This window comes from Saimiri boliviensis, chromosome 13 (assembly GCF_048565385.1).
Source record: "Saimiri boliviensis isolate mSaiBol1 chromosome 13, mSaiBol1.pri, whole genome shotgun sequence".
NCBI classification, from domain to species: domain Eukaryota; kingdom Metazoa; phylum Chordata; class Mammalia; order Primates; family Cebidae; genus Saimiri; species Saimiri boliviensis.
The window spans coordinates 105442489-105447969 of record NC_133461.1 but is presented as its reverse complement, the minus strand read 5'-3'; the positions used below and the strand labels follow the sequence as shown (position 1 = coordinate 105447969).

At 48.1% G+C, this 5481-nt stretch overlaps 1 protein-coding gene across 2 annotated transcripts in view; it reads left to right on the top strand.

The window, feature by feature from the left end:
• Positions 1 to 5481, top strand: part of RP1L1 (RP1 like 1) — a 102266-nt gene continuing 96785 nt past the window's right edge. For both annotated transcript variants that reach the window (XM_074384159.1, XM_039461177.2), the window contains exon 1: positions 1 to 67. The gene's annotated coding sequence lies outside the window, so the exon portion shown is untranslated. The remainder of the gene's footprint in view (positions 68 to 5481) is intronic.

Sequence of the window (5481 nt, the reverse complement as noted above, 5' to 3'; positions counted from 1 at the left end):
TTCGTCATCCTTTTCCGTCCGTCCTCACTTCCACTTTCTCCTCCTCTGGATGCAGTTATGACTTAAGGTATGCCCAACAACCAATTCTTTTTTTTTTTTTTTTTTAAATATATTCTCCTTAGAGGGTGACGGGGGGGGGGGTGATGAGTTAAATGGCAAATCTATTTTTAGTTCTTTTAGAAATCCCCAAACTGCTTTCCACCGGGGCTAAATTTTATTGCATCCCCACCTACAGTTAGAATGATACACATTTCTCCACAACTTCAACATGTTATTTTTTGACTTACAATAACAGCCATTCTTACTTGTATGAAATGGTATCACCTTGTCGTTTTGATTTACATCTCTCTGATGATTGGGGTGTTAAGCGGTTTTTGAATGTTTATTGGCAACTCTCTTTTCTTTTGAGAAGTGTCTATATAATTTTTCTGATTTTTCAAATTAAATTTCTTATAGATTCTATATATTAATCACTTGTATGCAGTTTGGAAATATTTTATTTCATATTGTAGGGTGCCTGTTTCCTTTGTTGATAGTTTCTTTGGCTGTGCAGAAGCTCTTAAGTTTAATTAGATGCAACGTTTTTATTTATATTTTTATTGCACTCACTTTTAGGATGTTATTCAGAAATTCATTCCAGAAACCAGTGTCTAGAAGAGTATTTCTAGGTGTTCTAGGACTTGCATAGCTCGAAGACTCACAGATAAGTCTTTAATCTATCTTGACTTATATTTTCTGTATGGAAAGAGGTAGGGTTCCACACTTTTTCTGTATATGACTAGCCAGTTTTCCTAGTACTATTTATCATAACAATTATTATTTTTGGAGACAAAGTCTCTCTCTGTCACCCAGGCTGGAGTGCAGTGGTGCAGTCTCGGCTCACTGCAACCTCCTCCTCCTGGGTTCAAGCGATTCTTCTGCCTAAGCCTCCGAAGTAGCTGGGACTACAGGAGTGAACCACCACACCAGGCTAATTTTTGTATTTTTAATAGAGACGGGGTTTCACCATATTGGTCAGGCTGGTTTCCAACTCCTGAACTTGTGATCTGCCCATCTCGTCCTCTCAGAGTGCTGGGATTACAGGTGTGAGCCACCATTTTCAGCCTGTCAGTAGCATTTCTAGAAACTAACAACTATCTCAAAATAAACATTAAAAAAATTTCCATCTACAATAATTGTAGTAACTATATTTTGAAATAAATTTAACCAAAACTCTGAAGCACATTTGTAGGCTTTCTCTCCAGTATGAATTATCTTATGTGTAGTAAGGTTTGGAGACTGGTTAAAAGCTTTGTCATGGCTGGACGTGGTGGCTTACACCTGTAATCTCAGCACTTTGGGAGGCCGAGGCCAGCGGATCACCTGAGTTCAGGAGTTCAGGACCAGCCTGGCCAACATGGTGAAACCATGTCTTAAAAAAAAAAAAAAAAAAAAAAAAAAAAAAAAAAAAGCCATACCACAGCCCTCACATTTGTAGGGTTTCTATCCAGCATGAATTAGGTTTTTTCGGTTTATTGTTTTTTCTTTTAGAGGGTTCACAATGTTGGCCAGGATGGTCTCAATCTCTTGACCTCAGGATTTGCCTGACTTGGCCTCCCAAAGTGCTGGGATTACAGGTGTGAGCAACCGCACCCAGCTTATCAAACAACCAATTGTAAATACATCTCTGTGCCTAAATATATCTCGGTTGTTGATAAATGCTAGTGAGACCATTGTTTTTACCAAGGTGCTGAGATCTACAAACATTTATATTTGTGTAATCACCTTAAAAACAAGTACTTTTATCTTTACTGTTGAACTTTTTAAGTGTAGTTCCAATAGTATCTGCAATGGTGAAAGGTTTTTACCTGTACCAGAATGAATTCCCAAAAGCTTTGATTTGCCAGAATTGGATGAACAAAGTGGACCATTACTGGAATTGACTGATGTTTCTGTTGAGGCATCTGGTGACGCTAAAACTGGCATTGTTTCACCATATGTGAAATTCTGCAGAGATGCTTTCCAGTGAATGACCACTGCTTGCTTTTCCACTTGCATGTAAGAAAACTTAGAACACAGAACAAGCTCGATTTTAAACTGCCACCTGCTCAGTTGCCCCTCTGTATGTAAATTGTGGATTCTGTATTCTGGACAGGCTTTTTTTTTTTTGAGACGGTGTCTTGCTCTGTTGCTCAGGCTGGAGTGCAGTGGTGCAATCTTGGGTCACTGCAACCTCCGCCTCCCGGGTACAAGCGATTCTCCTGCCTCAGCCTCCTAAGAAGGCAAGACTACAGGCATCCTCCACCAGAGCTGGCTAATTTTTGTATTTTTAGTAGAGACAGGGTTTCACCATATTGGCCAGACTGGTCTCAAGCTCCTGACCTCATGTGAGCCACCCTGCCCAGCCTGGACAGGCTTCTTAAAGTTCCTGTGAATCTTTGAGGTAGCTGCTGACGCTTCTTGAGCAGACTGGTGACTTGCTTTCTGGGTAGTTGATGGCCTTGCTGTGGTTCCTGGTAGATGCAGAGAACAACTTTGTGCGTGTTACAGTTCTCATCATTAACTTTCTTGAAAAAGAGAAAGTCAGTATACTTACATTTTCATTACTCAGGCACTTTCCCTTTTTGTTGAGTTCATTGCCACCAAAAGGGTTTATTGAAAAATGAAAATGCAGTGGCAAACACTAAGATAAGTGCATCGCTGTAGCTTTGTAGCATGTGGTAAGTAGCTAAGTCACTGCAGCAAGGCCGTGGGGCCTCCTCCGTGTGAGCTCTTCTTCCTCCCAGCTCCTGGCCATACTGCCTATGTGCATGGCTCGTCTCTCTCACTTTTCCCACTGACCCCAGAGCCTGGTGGCTTCATGCATCTTGCAAGTGGCTGAGGCGCTAAGCAGCCAGTGGGAGCAGTGGTGCCAAGCCTCCCTCTCAGCACCACCACTGTGGGCAGAGCTGGCTCTCCCCAGTTGCTCATGTCTGCCTGCATTTCAGTATCTCAGGAAGGGTCCGGGTGCTGTTTTTGAAGGGTTCCACTGAATCAGGAGAGGGTTGGGAGAGAGGCAGGTCAGCGCTCTGCCTCTTCTAGTTCCAGCCTTGAGCATGGGTGAGAACTCACTCACCGCACACCCACGTGCCTACACACCAGGAGAGTCCCCACCACAGGATGCAATCATGGTAGGAGCTGAAGCACAGGTGGGAAGCTACCTACTGCTCCAGCCTCTCTTAGAGCAGGTCTTCATGGAACTCCACTAAACAATGCAAAGCTGGGGTGCATGCCAAAGCAGGCCCAACACCGGGATAAGAGAAATCACCCAGGATGGCCCCAGAGAACCCAGAATGTATGGTCCCTTTATCCACAGGCTCTAGCAGGTATTCCATTTCAGATGGGTTTGGGGACAGTTTCCAGTTTAAGGTCTTCACTCCTATGTGTGAGAGCTTAGGCCTTGCCTGAGTTGGGGGCTTGGGTGGGAGGTCCACTGTCCCACAGTTGATTGGGGTCCACCCCGTGTCTGCTCTAACAGGGTGGCTCCCTGCTGCTGCCTGAGGAAGATGGGAGGGAGGAGTTTTCCCACGGGCCCACCCATTTGCTATCCTTAGCTTGAGTTTTGACTTCCACGGAGGCTGGGGCCCAAGGCCTTTCTTCCACTCACTGCTGTGGCTTCACGCCACTTTTCAGACCCCTGTGACTCTCCCAGCTGTTACTGACCCCTTCATAAATGCAGCTCAGCTACACACAAAATACATATCTGTAGAGCACCACACCTGGGACTCCTGTAGATGCCACTGGGGACTGAGGGAGGAGGGCGGCTTCCCACTCTGGCTCAGGACCCCATCACCTGAAATGCAACTCTTCCCAAGGCTGCTTGGTTCACTCCTGCGTTTGGAAGGCCTCCCAATCCAGCAGGGCCCCTCCTCTCCTCCAGCCTTGCCTCTCAGATGATGCCAGGCCCCCAGGCCTCCTCTGCTTGTCCTTGAACAAATGCCACCAAATGGTACGGAAGTCACGTGGAAGTCAGCCTGTGTAGGACGTTGGTCTCTAGCACCTTGCCCATGTGGAAGCTGTACCCACCTGCCCCTTCACCAGCTCCCCCACACACATGTGAGTACACACACACATGCACACTCCCATCCACGCTGGCTACAGGGGTGTCTGGGACCCTGGTGAGGCCCTAGACAGGATCCGATGGCAGCTCTCACACCTCCCTCGGGACCACAGTGGTTTCATCCATACAGTAGATGTAGTTGTTCAAAAATGTTTATGGAACGAAAGAGGAAGGAAGGAATAAAAAACTTAAGAAACTCCCAGAACCTCCTTCCTCTGTCTCAAGAGGTGTTAGGAAGTTCCTCAGGCTTCTTGGGGATCAACACATCTGGCATGGCAAGAGGGTGAGATGGGAGGAGAGTCTGGGGTGCAGCTCCCAGCGAGGCTGCCTTCCCTGCTGGGGCCTCCTGCGTCCTGGACTTCTCTGTCAGGGCTGCCGAGGGCTGTTCTGCTCCTTCTGCAGGGCACTCCTCGCTAAGTGCCCCCCCAGCCACCAAAAGCAGTCAACTCTGCCTGGAAACATGGACACGAGGTGCACCTCTGGTGGCACAAACTAGAAAGTAGGTGGCAAAGGAGAGACGGGCGGAATGGACTAATGACATGCGCCTGCCCCATTGGGCACAAGGGATGCAGCAGGCAGATGGCAGAGCAGGGCAGAGGCGGTCTCCGGCTTGGGAAGAGGCAGCACATGCTGACCCCCTCACTGTCCTGATTTTGAGGGCCACAGTCATCTGTCAAACCCACAGCTTCAGGACTTTTCCCGCTGTTTGCGTGAGAGGCACAACACCCCCCAAAACAGCATGGAAGCAGGAGGCCTTCTGCGCTCTGCTGTGCGGGACTTTGAATAGGTTCTTGTGCTCCTTGAACCTTGAAACCCTTGACACATGGGAAGAACAAACATCACCTTGTCTTTGTCCTAGTACATCTTAGTGACAGAGGGACCTGAGACAGCACCCCTGCTCGACAGGAGAGAGAGCTGGGGCCCAGAGATGAAAGGGATGCCTGCAGCGTCACACAGCAGATCCGTAGCAGAGATGGCTCCAGGCCAGGTCTCCAACCTCTGGGACAGCACCTGCCCGCTTCCTGAGTCCAGACAGTGCAGGTGCTCCTGGAAGAAGGAATTTTCCGGAGGGCACAGGGCTCTGGGTCCTTTTGTGGGAGAGCTGCAGGCTGGGCTGCATGCAGTGAAGCCTGTGGTCGAAATGGCAGGAGGAAGAATGCCAGGATAGATTCTTGTTACATAGTACGGGGTTCCCTGGTGTTTGGGGCACCCTCACTATTACCTGCTTGTACCCTTGGGTGGCTCCATCTTCAGCTGAGCTCAGGCTCGTCAGCGCATGACCAGTGCCCCCAGAGCAAAGCTCTGTGCTTAGCAGAGGTGCATAACCATCTCCTGTCACTCAAGGGAAATTGTTGGGATTTTAGGTGGTGGCAGGTGGTTTGCAAGACAGAGACCAGACAGCA